Source organism: Lissotriton vulgaris, chromosome 2_1, assembly GCF_964263255.1.
Source record: "Lissotriton vulgaris chromosome 2_1, aLisVul1.2, whole genome shotgun sequence".
In the NCBI taxonomy this organism is placed as follows: Eukaryota; Metazoa; Chordata; class Amphibia; order Caudata; family Salamandridae; genus Lissotriton; species Lissotriton vulgaris.
In genome coordinates, this window is record NC_141687.1 from 503218871 (window position 1) to 503232207 (window position 13337).

A 13337-nucleotide genomic window follows, 5' to 3' on the forward strand; every position below is an offset into this window, starting at 1 on the left:
TGTAAACGGCATTGCCATGTAGCTATTCTGGTTGTGACGCTGCTGGCATTATTTGTGGTAAACAAACTCACCAAAGGTTTATGGCCTTAACAAATGGTGAAGTGCCCACCCCACACATAGGTTTTAAAATGTTGGATGTCACATCACAATACCAAAGCTTCCTTTTCAATGGTGGAGTAGGAAGCCTCTGCTCCTTTCAGCACCCTTGAAGCAAAGGCAATTACTTCTCCTCTCCCTTCAGCACAGCCCCTAAACCGCATTGTTGGCATAGTTATTATCACACATTCGTCCCAGATATCAAAAGATTTAAGGGGGTTTGCATTGACAATGCCCTAAAGAACATTCTCGAAAGCCAACTGACACTCTTCATTCCACACATACCTCTCCTCTTTCTTCCAGGAGGGAGAGGAAATGTCTTGTCAGCAAAATGTGGCACGAATTGAGAATAAAATCCAGCCAAACCCAGAAATTATCTTAATTGGTCCTTGTCACCAGGTGTGGGAATTTTTTTAATAGCCTCTAAGATTTTCATTTTGGAGTGCACCCTCTTCAGAGAGATGTGATGGTCAAATAATCCACACCATCCGTGTTGAATTTGTACATGTTGATACGTAATGTCAAACCATGGTCACACAACTTAACCAAGACCCGTCTCAATCACTCATCATGTGTTTTCACATCATTCTTATACACCAACACATCATCTTGAAAACACATCTTTAAACATGAGCATCATTAATCTTTGGAATACTGAAGATGCGGAATCCAGACCAAATGGAATGTGTTTATATCGATAGACACCCTCTGGTGTAACAAAGGCAGTACGGTGTCTGCAATCCTCAGTTAACTGCACCAGGTGGTAAACAGTGGACATATCAAGGTTTGTACACTTTTCTCCACCTTTTAATGTGCTTAACATTTCTGAGATGTTTGGCAGTTGCTTTTAATCTACCCATATGTTACTTTTTAAATCTCAGAGATCAGCACTCAACTGTAATGACTTGCCACTTTTATGTGCTAAAACTACAGGTGAAAGCCAATCTGAACTCTCAATTGGCTAGATGTCTAACTTAAACAATTTGTCCAGTTCTTTAGCTATCTCCTCCCTTAGACACACTGGTATGCTGCAAATTGTATGCACCACTGGAATAACTCTGTCTTGCAGCACTATTTTATGACCGAACCCTTTTAATTTTCCCTAGAATAGTCAAAATACTTCAGGAAATTCTTTGACCCACAAATTTATAGCATCTGCTTTGATATTACACGCTGGTCCTCTGTCATACAAACAATTTATACAAAATAATCTGATCTGGGTGGTTGGGATCGAGAATAACCTTCAAATCCCTTTGATCACTCCATCCCAACAAATTAGAACCCTCCTGGCCACATAGACTTTGCAATATGCACGTTTGCTTTTGAACTTTAATGTAGCCTAAAATTCCCCATCTAACTCAATTTGTTCACCTTTATATGTATATAATTTTGCTGAAAGTTTATCCAGAGGTACAGGTTGCAAATCTGTAAGCGTCAGGACCAATAATCATAAACTGTGTGACCGAATGGACCATCAAACAAACTTCTACTCCATTTATTATTACTTTACTTTGAGGCGGTTTTCTCTTACACTGTGTAATACATTCACCTGTTATGCATCACAATCATTCACTTGTCACTCAGCGCGCAAAATTACCTCATCATCCACATTTAGGCTTGACTGCTCATTAAGGTTGGCCACAGATGCTTTGTGTACACTCCTATCTCGACACACTCTAGTGTAATGACCTTTTTGTTTACACTTGGAATGAATGGCTGGCCAACTCTTTGCCATTCCAATGTGGCTATAACTGAAGTAAACTAACTTGTTCTGCTCTTTCTTAATATCCTGACGATTGTCCATTTTGGGTTGAAGTTTCTGATTATATCCTTGTGAAAATCTTTTCCACTTTGAACTTCAATCTCCTTGCACTGCAAAGTGTCTGACGCCGACAACTCTTTAAAGTATTTATCATCATTTTCATTGCTCCTGGCAATAGTTAGAGCAGATTCTTAATCCGGATTGTCTGTCTACAGTTTTCTTGCATTCTGCGATTGTTAGTTCTTTCAATTAGCTGATCCCGAATTATTTATTGTCGAAACTCCCAATAATTACACGTGACACCGAACTTCCTTCATGATGACACCAAATCATGTACAGATTCCCCCTGCTGTTCTGCCTTTTGTAAGAATTTTTGGTTCAAGCACAGCATTCCTTATGGGAGAGAACCTCTCGTCTGATGTTTTCTCAATAGTGGCATACTCATCCATAGAGAGTACATCTATTACTTCTCCTGTGGCACTCTCCTAAGTAACTTGCACTTTCATTTCTTGTACAAGTAAAGCTCTGCAAATTGATCTACCTTCGGGACCCAAATTATGAACCATCGGTTGCTTTCTTTTTCTTGTGAGTAATGGTGTCGCCATCAATGGGCTAAAAAACGTCATGAATGCTTCCTTCCACCGTTGAGAATCCAAAGGGGAACGTCAGGCTCTGGTAATAACGGAGGTGGAGCCACACAGCCTTCTGTACTTTGAAATATAAATAATTATACACACCAGAATATGCACCAACTTCCACCATTGCCCTCTAGTCCAAAGAATAACACTCACAATGATGGGTGTCAAAATGGAGGTACATTATATAGAGTGGGCAGAATGATATAACCAATAGTCAGGCTTATTGGTTAATTGGCTGCATAAACTCTCCTTGATATCGGGCGCAATGGCAGCTACAAAACAGGACACTCCTGTGACCTGTAGACGTCATGCGTGTCATAAGCATCAGGCAGACTAGGTGTTGCTGCATAAAAACTCCTTTAGGTCAGGCACAGTGGCCACCGTTGACCAGGACAATCGCGTGACCTCAGGACATCACACACTTTGAAAGTGTTGCAGGCAGAACAGATCACTGACTTCCTCGTTACCTTTTCGTTAATAGTTTTCACAAATGTTGGACCGCCGAAAAGTGAAAACATAATTCTTACCCCTGTTGCGAGCACAGAATTGGGATGCTTTATCAATCCATAGCGATGCAGAATGTTTTACCGCATCAGAAGGATAGTGCTCCTTATCGACGATGGAAAACTGGTGGGCTGAGCTCCTACTCATCGCCAATTTGTAAAGAAACGCTGTCACCAAAGGTCTGCTCTTCTTCTTTATTTGTAGAAACGTAGATAGACTACCTAACTGCACACCACCTTTCACCTTTCCAGCTGGCGTGCTCCAAATTCCCATTACACTCGCAACCCTAGCCATAAAAGAAACAAAACCCCACATGGCGCATTTGGATGCTGCCAGTTTAGCATGGCACAATATGGGGATAGGAGAGCCTTCACAGAGAGCGGAATGTATTGCTTTTTTTCTTGTGGTTCAATAGTGAAGATCCCAACTCTCAAGTGAGAGGGGTGGAGCCAGGACTACCTTTAGAATTTGATCAGTTTTGTTAGCAAGGAGCTGCAGATGAGTAATTTGAATTCTGCCATTTGGTGGATGATCAGGGTTACGGTGGGGCTGTTTAGGTTTCGCCTGCTTATCGCTTGCGTTGTGCATGTGAAATCTACTGTTTTTATTATATCTTAAAAGGGATGTACATCTCACCTTCACTTCTTATTGGTCTGTGTGCTTCCCATTTGCTTTTCTCAATTTCTATTGGCAGAAGCCTGTTCCTTTTTCTGTGTCTCTTATCCGTTTCCCGTGGCCTAATTTCTCATTCCCATCCGCAAACTATTTTTATTTTAGTTAACGCTGTATATTTTTTACTGTCTTAACCCTCCTCAACCCTTCCCCGGCAACGCACACTCACCAGTCCCTCTCGAGGCCGAAGCAAGCAACTTACAAAAAATATATATGTTAATAAACACATAGGCGACACCTAATGCATTTACCAATGCTTGTTTTCATTCTGTTTTTGAAGTTGAGAGTTTCTTGGCCATGGCTGTACTTTAGTCTTTTGTCTGTTCCAAACTACTGTGTCAGGAAGGCTGTGGAGCAGAGATTTTACACCCTGGGGCCGATTCTGATCTTGCTTGGAGAATGCTCCATCCGACTCTGTTCCGGAGGGCTTTCTGACCGACTCGTGTTCCGGCGCCCGAGTTTGATGCAAACAAGTGCTGACAGACATGGGTCGCTCAGAGCCCATTGAAGTCAATAGGAGCATCTTGTACGACGCATACATAGGCTCCCATTGACGTTGCGCACAAGGGCGTCCCCTGTAGTGGGGACGTGTCTGTGCCACTCGCACCGTACATGCATGTGTAGGAGGGACTCTTGGCTTCCCCCTGTGATTGACTCGTATGACTACAGGTATTGGGTCTGGCACGGACCCCCGAAGTCCACTTCCCGGAGTTTTTACGTGTCAGAGGCTCCGACTCGATCTGGCTGTCCGACTTGTGCATCGTACTGTCTGTCGGAAATCGCCTCCATTGCACGGCACGGTTTGCTTACGACAAGACGTACAGAGCGGTTCGGACCCAGAAACTATTTGGTTTGCGATTTCGCTTTTATCACATCGTACTTGCTTGCTCGTACGGCTGTAAGGGTCGGTCGGAAAACACGCATCCAGCTTGTACTTTTTCTGGCCGGATCGAGTTCAGAACCCTTCCGAGCAAGATCGGAATCGGCCCCAAAGTGTTGCAGTTGTGGTTACTCCTGTTTGGAGCCAGCCTACGGGTTACCTGCTGTGAGCAGCATTGCTTTAAATAAAGTCTGTGTTTAGGGCAGGTGTCTCCAGCTTTCTCAATGGTAAAAAGTGATTCTTACCAATTAAAACCATCCAGAGCTACTGTCTAATGTACAGATTAGATAAGTGTAGAAAAAGGCCAAGCAGATTAAATGTAGCCCCATGGAATATCCAAGACCTGCTGTAATGAGTGTACTGCATTAATGGTAAAAACATTGTATTTGATGAGGTTTACCCTTAGGGTCCTCTAGGACCAGTAATATATCTTTTGTTTTTTTATGAATCCACTCTGAGGTGAGTACCACAATGGGATTTTTTGTTTATTTGGTGCACAAGTATGGAAAGACTTCCAGTACCAGAGTTATTCCATAAAGTCCATTGGTTGATGTCCAGAAAAAGACTCTGTCTTAATAGCTGAAGAATAATATTTCCTGGTGGCAAGAATGGTTCGATCATTATCAGCAAGGCCTTGCTGCCCCATGCGAACATGCCTATGGTCATGCCACCCCTTTCCTGGCATGCTCTTGCACAAAACCAAATCAGAAAGTTATTTTTTAACATATTCATGGTACCCCTAATTAGGACCTTTAGCAATAATAGATTGTGCAAGGGACAGAGAGACTTCAGAGCGCTCTCAAAGAAATATATGTAGCTGAAGTCACTGAAGGTTGGTGGAAAAAGCTAAACGCCATTAAAGAAAGGAAGGAAAGGAGGAAGAACAGAAGCCAAGGGTAAAATGGGGCGAAATAAAGGAAAAATGAACAAAGAGGAAGGTACGGAGAAAAGAAGGTCGGGAAGGAGGAAGGGGTATATGAGGTGGATTTTGAGGGACTAGGAAGGGATATAGGATGATGGGAGGTGAGAATCAGGATTGAGGAATGGAGAAAGGAAAAACTGAACAATAGAGAAAGAAAAAAGAATTAAGGAAGGAAAAGTATGAACAATACAATGTGAGAAAGAAATGAGAAGGAAGCTACAAGTGGAAAGGGGGGGGGAATAATAGATTAAAAGGAAGAAGCTTAGAAAATTAGCAAGAAAAGGAAAAAGAAAAATGTCAAGTGGGAAGGAAGAAAAGAAATGAGGATCCAGTTAATAAGAAGATAGAAAGAGAAAAACAATGTATTTATTTATTTTAGTGTTTTATAGAGCTTAAACTTGACCCATTAGGGTATTGGAGCGCTTTACAGGGTTAACAAGTTGTATACAAAGACTTAGGAAGGGAGTGGAAACATTTGGGATAAAAACCGGTGTATACATCTCACAAGAGCGAGCGGTCCTTGAGCCTAAAGGTGGGATGCCCGAAGGTGCTGTTTGGATAGCATCCTGTTAATCCAGGGTGTGGCAGTAATAGGATATAAAACAAAGTCGCTGAGGTGAATGCAATGCAAGAGTTAGGTGAGGAATTTGCCCATTAGGAAGGTTTTGGCCTCCTTTTTAGGGCTCGGGCCTCCGTGACCACGAAGTGGGGGCGGAGCTTCCGAGCTCTTATGTATTAGAAAAAAAAAGAATTCTGAAAGGGGTCCGGGCTGCCACATTCCTTAGTGCGCGCCGCGTTTTTTATGGCATCTGCCTAGTGATTCGTCTTCGCTGTGCTGTCTATTTAGTAGCCTTGACGTGATAGGCTATATTTACTTTTCGTCCGCCATTTTCTTCATTTTCATGGCATTTTCTGTGTGGTTACGCGCACAGCAGACTATTAATCTTAATTACGAGCTGTGAGAGTGCCCGTGTAATGCAATCCAGATGGTCTGAGCGGTGAGCGCGTTCAATGTAAAATGACGAGAGGCAGCAGGCGAGGCTCACAGAAGATGACTCATACATGCTCGTCCACACTGTAGTTCTTGTGTTTTTTGAATACTCTCATTTCCAAAGGGCGCCATTTCCTTCTTTTCCTCGCACGCTGCGCTGCACTATTTTTGTCTGTGGTTTAAAAAACGGGGTTTAAAGGCGCTTTATTATAAAACATTTGGATTCTGGTTCTGTAAGCTTTGTTTTCCGAATTTTAATAAGTGCTGACATGCAGACTACTGGTTGAATAAATGATGAGGGTTAAAAGTGACCTTCGTGACACGTGCTGTCGAGCCTGACTCGCAGAGTTAACATGCAGTCATCATTATTGTAAAGTTTGTGGAAAAAACGTGAATATGCAATAATCATGGAAAACAGCCTTCCCGCGGTTACAATGGGAATTCACAAATGTGTTGTGTGTCTCACGTAATGCCAATGGCTATTTCATTAGGAAAAATTAGACTCATTGATACATGCACCACCACCAGCAGTATTACCAGTACTACAGCCACCAGTACTAACAGTACCACGACCACCAGTACTACCACTAACACCACCACCAGTACTACCACTACCAGTACTACCATTACCACTACCACCACCACTAGTACCACCACCACCAGTACCACCACCACCAGTACTACCACTACCAGTACTATGGGCAGCAGTACCACCACCACTAGCACTATCACTACCGGTACCACCACCAGTACTACCACTACCAGTACCACCACCAGCCCCAGTACCACCACTTCCAGTACTACCAGTACCACCAACACCCCCAGTACTACCAGTACTACAGCCACCAGTACTACCAGTACCACCAACACCCCCAGTACTACCAGTACTACAGCCACCAGTACTACTACTACCAGTACTATCAATACCAGTACCACTACCACCACCAGTACTACCACCACTAGTACCACCACCACCAGTACTACCACTACCAGTACTACGGGCAGCAGTACCACCACCACTAGCACTACCACTACCAGTACTACCACTACCACCACCACCAGTACCACCACCACCAGTACCACCACCACCAGTACCACCACTACCAGTACTACCACCAGCAGTACTACCACCAACAGTACTACCACTACCAGTACCACCACCTCCAGTACTACCACTACTACCACTACCAGTACCACCACCACCACCAGTACTACCAGTAACACCACCACCACCACCAGTACTTCCAGTACTACCACCATCAGTACTACCATTTCTACCACCACCAGTACTACCACTACTACAGCCACCAGTACTACCACCACCACCAGTACTACAACTACCACGACCACCAGTACTACCACTACCAGTACTACCAATACCAGTACCACTACCACCACCAGTGTTACCACCACCAGTACCACCACCACCAGTACTACCACTACCAGTACTACGGGCAGCAGTACCACCACCACTAGCACTACCGGTACCACCACCAGTACTACCAGTACCACCACTACCAGTACCACCACTACCAGTACTACCACCACCAGTACTACCACCACCAGTACTACCACCACCAGCAGTACTACCACCAACAGTACTACCACTACCAGTACCACCACCTCCAGTACTACCACTACTACCACTACCAGTACCACCACCACCACCAGTACTACCAGTAACACCACCACCAGTACTACCAGTAACACCACCACCACCACCACCAGTACTTCCAGTACTACCACCATCAGTACTACCATTTCTACCACCACCAGTACTACCACTACTACAGCCACCAGTACTACCACTACTACAGCCACCAGTACTACCACTACCACCAGTACTACCACTACCACCAGTAATACCAGTACTACCACCATCAATACTACCAGTACTACCACCACCAGTACTACCACTACTACAGCCACCAGTACTACCACTAATACAGCCACCAGTACTACCACCACCACCAGTACCACCACTACCAGTACTACCACTACCAGTACTACCACTACCAGTACTACCAGTACCAGTACTAGCAGTACCACAACCACCACCACTACTACCAGTACTACCACCATCAGTACTACCAGTACTAACACCACCAGAGTAGTGAGTAGAGTAGTGAGTAGAGTAGTGAGTAGAGTAGTGAGTAGAGTAGTGAGTGCAGAGTAGTGAGTAGAGTAGTGAGTGCAGAGTAGTGCAATATTCTCACACTCACAAGGAGATCACTGGCAGTACACACCACATGAACACACTCCATAACACATAGCAACAATACATTGCCATTTACAATGCCATTAGCTCAAACTCCAATAAATCCGAGCCCGATTGCATTTCTAATGCTTGTTAAAGCATGCCAGAGAAGGAATTCTTCTAATGGCGGGCAGGAGTGAGTTCCATATTCTTGGTGGGGCCCCAGAGAAAGCCCGATTGCATGTTTTTTTTCTTTCACAAGCGCGGAGGTCTTTAGCAAGAGGTCTCTGGCGGACCAGGAGTTTCTGGCTCCTCCTGATACCATGAGTTACTGGGCAAGAAATGCAGGCGAATTAGTGTACAGAGCCTTGTGAGTGATAGATCAAAGAGGATTAGGTGACCGGTTTTGTCTTTGTCAAAGCCTTGGAGGGCATCATTCACGATGTGGAGAATGGTGGTTTCAGTGCTGAGCCCAGGCCTGAACCCAGATTGGAAATTGTCTAGCAGGTGGAAATTGGTGATATGTTGGCTCAACTGCTGTTGCACTCATTTCTCCAGAACTTTAGCTTGGAGTTGGATATTGGATGTAGGTCTAAAGTTGTCAGGGGAAGCAGGATTCAGCGTAGGTTTTTTTTAGGATGGTGATGACTTGACAGGGTTTCAGAGTCTGGTATCGACTTTGAAATGGAGTCAAAGAAACAAAGGCATACATGAGAGAAAGAAGAGAACGAAATAAAATAAAATTGTGGAACTGCCAAAAAGAACTATGTTAAGACAAAAGTTAATAGTAGCACGAGTAGAAGACAGGTAATATGCAGAGCCACAAATCCACCTGACCAGCCACGAGCTACTTGGATACAGCCAACAAAATGCTGCCAGCTTGCAATCTATCTGTTGTTGAACCCTGGACAGTCTAATATGGATGCTTGAAAGAGAACAACCGCCTGACGTCATTTAGGGGTGTCCATAGGGTCGCAATTGCTACCCTAGCTTCCCCCTTGCTACCGCTGGCACTGCCTTTGCGACCCCTAACCCTTCACAGGCATCTTTGATAAGCAAAATAAATTGGCTTTAATGTATGTTGTGTACTTGCATGTGGGTGAAAGTGAGTTTGAGTGGCGGGCTTGTATGTGTGTGAGCATGTATGTTTGTATATGGGGTCTTGGATATGCGTGTGTCAAAATGAGTGGCTAAATATGAGTCAGTGAGAGAGTGCGAATGAGTGATTCAGGGTGAGAGTGAGTGCACAAGAGAGAATGTGTGAATAAGTGAATGTAAGTGAGCATGTGTTGTTATGCTTGCAGATCTGCTGTTGCATCTGCCGTGCTTCATGGCTTAAAGCAGTGACCCTTGACAAAATGTTGGCACTGGAATACTGAAGGCAATACTTGCATCTAAGATACCTCGGCAAAATGCTACTGCTGGCAGTCTCTAGGTAAACTTTGGCATGGAGCACCCAAGAAAAAATGCCAGCGCTGTTGTCCTGGTGGAAATTCTTGGCATAGTTGGCACCTGTGGCAAACTGCTTGTGATGGGACATTGGAGGAAATTCTTGGCACATGGGAAGACAACCGTGACAAAATGTGATCCTTGACATATTGAACATAACCTTCTACATAAGGGACCTCCATAGTGCAAGAGAAGAAGTATTAGAAACATTCTGGTTCTGGCATATTGAAGAAATCTTTAGTACAAAATGGGGCCACAATGGTAAAATGCTGGTTATTGCAATGGAGGTCATTTTTGACATAAGGGTGCGCCCATAGGGAATTTTAAATCCATATTTGTGTAAGCTCATAAGAACCTTCAGAGTTCGGTAGCTTGAGTGTTTTTTTTAGTTTTTTTTAAAGCCTATGTTTTTTCAGCTAATTTATGTGAAAGTTGTGCATTAAAAAAAAACTAGCAAAGCCCATTATTTTCAAACATTTCTCAGGGAAGAGAAACCCCCCCAGCCCCCCCCACTCTGTTCTCTCCTAGAAGAATGTCTAATATTAAGTATGCAGTTAACTTAAGCAATGTTAATTATTGTGATATATTATCAGTTTTAAGATTATTTGGTAGCACTTCTTTGGGCGATGCAGGGTGATAGGCGATATCATGTCACTTCCTGTGACCTCATACGATCAAAGGGTATATGATTTCACTTCCGGTACCTCTGGCATGTTGGTGAACTGACGTACATTGACAACCCTAAACTGGATCTGTAGCAGGAGAGAACGGATGCACCACCAATGATGGCATCTGCAGGATTAAACAAGCACCCGAGTAGCCTCGCAAAACGAAAGGCAGAGAAGCAGGTGCATCCACCAGCATGATGGGATCCTGCTCTTCAATCTCTCAGTTCTTCGACAGCCATCTACATTCGTCAGTTGCACCCCCTCTGGGCAAAACCTGCTTGTGCCTTTTAGGTGCAACAGCCTTTGAGAAAATAGGCATTAGTAGCATATGCTACCTTCAACAAAAGTGTACAGGAAAGAGATGTCCCTTCTAATCACAGAAATGTTTGTAGTTCAAAGCAGTTCGAAAAAGTAAAAACGCATTTGACCTTCCCTCACTTGTATAAAACAGTTGCGGTTATCTGCAAGTTAACACACTTTTTTTTTTTAACGAAGGCATTTTCAAGCTGAATACCCAGTCTTCTGTTGGGTTAACTTGACAAATTGTATCTTTGGGATCTTGCTGAAATAATAGCCACTGTTACTGCAATCATACTTTTTTAGGATCATTTTACAGAATAGAAAGCTGCTTTTGAACTCTGAATAGTTCTATGAAATGACATGTTCTGCTTAACTATTTTCCTTCTGTATTTTGTGTGTGCGGAGTTGATTATTGAATGGTTTGCTGTGATGAAAGATTCACTATTTGATAGGTGTTGTTAATGATCGCATTGTGGATTTTTATTTTTGTAATTACAGCTGCTTTTGCTTCAAACACAAATCTGAACAATCCAGTTGATCAGAGTGAACGAAAGCGTGTGCCGCACTTTTTTGCCCGACAATCGAGGGGAGTCATGGAATTCTGATGTCGACCCCATATAAAGAAGCCCACTGGTATGCACCTACATTTAAAATTAAAACGTTAATCACGCTTTGCCACGGAAGTTCTAACAAAGTATCGCAGTAGTGTCTCCTGGGTCAGTAGTGAACAGTAAATATTCTTCCAAGCTTGCAAAACTGCTAATTGGCACTGATGAAAACAAACACACAAGTCTGCCTCTCCTTCCTGTCATGAATCCCCGCTATGTCATCAAATCACGGATTCACCGGGGGCGTGGCCTGAACAGCTAACATGGTATTAGCAATTTAGCACAGCTCCTTGCGGCCCACACCAATCCTGCAAAATCCTTTGTCCGCACAACACAGGCAGGGCCGGCGCTAGGTGTGGGCAGCTGCCCAGGGGGCCGCGCCAGCTCGTAGCCATGGGGCCTCGCTCTTTTAAACACTCCAGAGTTTCAAGGCCCGGGGTGAAGGAGAGGGAGGGTTTCGGGGGGGGGGGGGGGGGGGCTAAGAGTTTATATTTTTATTTTTGTCAATTTCCCCACCTGTGCCCCTCTGTGGACCTAATGGCTACATCTGCACGATGATGACCGCAATTAGACTGGTAATTGAAGAGCCTTATGTGAAGTGCGCCCAGACCCCTGCCCGATTGAAAAGCAGGATAACCTGCAGGGCGCAGAATAAAAGGTAGAATGAGGGCGCATCACAATGAAAACCGCTCACCTAGGATGAGGGAAAGGGAGTATAGAGGTAAATAAAATGGGTAATACAAACCAAATAAAGTGAGAGGAGGGGGAGAGCAGATAGCTGTGGGTACAGCAGCCAGAAAAGAGGTGCATGCAGAGGAGCAGAATCGGAATGTAAAAGTGGCTGGACTAGGGCTTTAAGTGTGCTTGGTCCCTCGAGTCTTACACCTGGTGATAAATTAAAACAGACATTGAAACAGGCTTTTATCGAGCCCTAAGACATACAATACAGGAAACACATAGGTGGCACTATAGACTCCTCTTTTGACCAAAACACAGGTTAAGTGGGTTCCAGGGCACCCTCTAGGAGGCTTTTAAGGCTACCATATGAGATATGGTCTTTAGCTACTTGACTGGGGACAAACTGAGATGGGCTCACTCTATCACACAGCTGGAGTCCTGTATTTTAGACTTAGAATTGTAGAGCTAGAACTGCCAAGACAGTGGGGAACAATCACAGAGAGACCTTGCCCATGTCCCGCAGATCCTTTGACCGACTCGGCAAAGCAAAACGGGTATGGCAGGCTTCCCAAAGCCTGATTTATCAATGGGATGAGCAAAGCGAGCAAACTACTACAACGCCTAAATATTAGACACTACACACCAATCGTATAACTCGCAGATCCAGCAATCCAGAAAATAAGACTCCAGACTCCCTGCTCAACAGTTTTCATGCTACTATCAACATGTATATGCCCCCAACAACCGTTTACCACAGGGTATTTACTACAGAGGAAAATAGTGGAGTTTCTTTCTGACCTCCCTCTCCTAAGCCTGTCGCACAATGAATGACTGTCCCTGGAGGAAGACCTTACACAATTGGCCACGAGGTGAATTATTTAAAAAAACATTCATGCATAAATTGAGAGATGCTTTGGCCGAGGTACTTCTGGAGGCCACAGAAAAGTTGCTTTCCTTTCGGAGGGTAGAAAG

General features: G+C 44.1%; 1 protein-coding gene across 6 annotated transcripts in view; it reads left to right on the plus strand.

The window, feature by feature from the left end:
• The window catches only part of SLC39A10 (solute carrier family 39 member 10), a 457169-nt gene that overhangs the window by 16020 nt on the left and 427812 nt on the right, over positions 1–13337 (plus strand). For 3 of the 6 annotated variants that reach the window (XM_086955403.1, XM_086955402.1, XM_086955399.1), the window contains exon 2: positions 11578–11712. The exons of 2 other annotated variants lie outside the window; for them this stretch is intronic. The gene's annotated coding sequence lies outside the window, so the exon portion shown is untranslated. Of the gene's footprint in view, positions 1–11577; positions 11713–13337 lie in introns of those variants that run through there. One more of the 6 variants, XM_086955400.1, reaches the window with a different exon arrangement.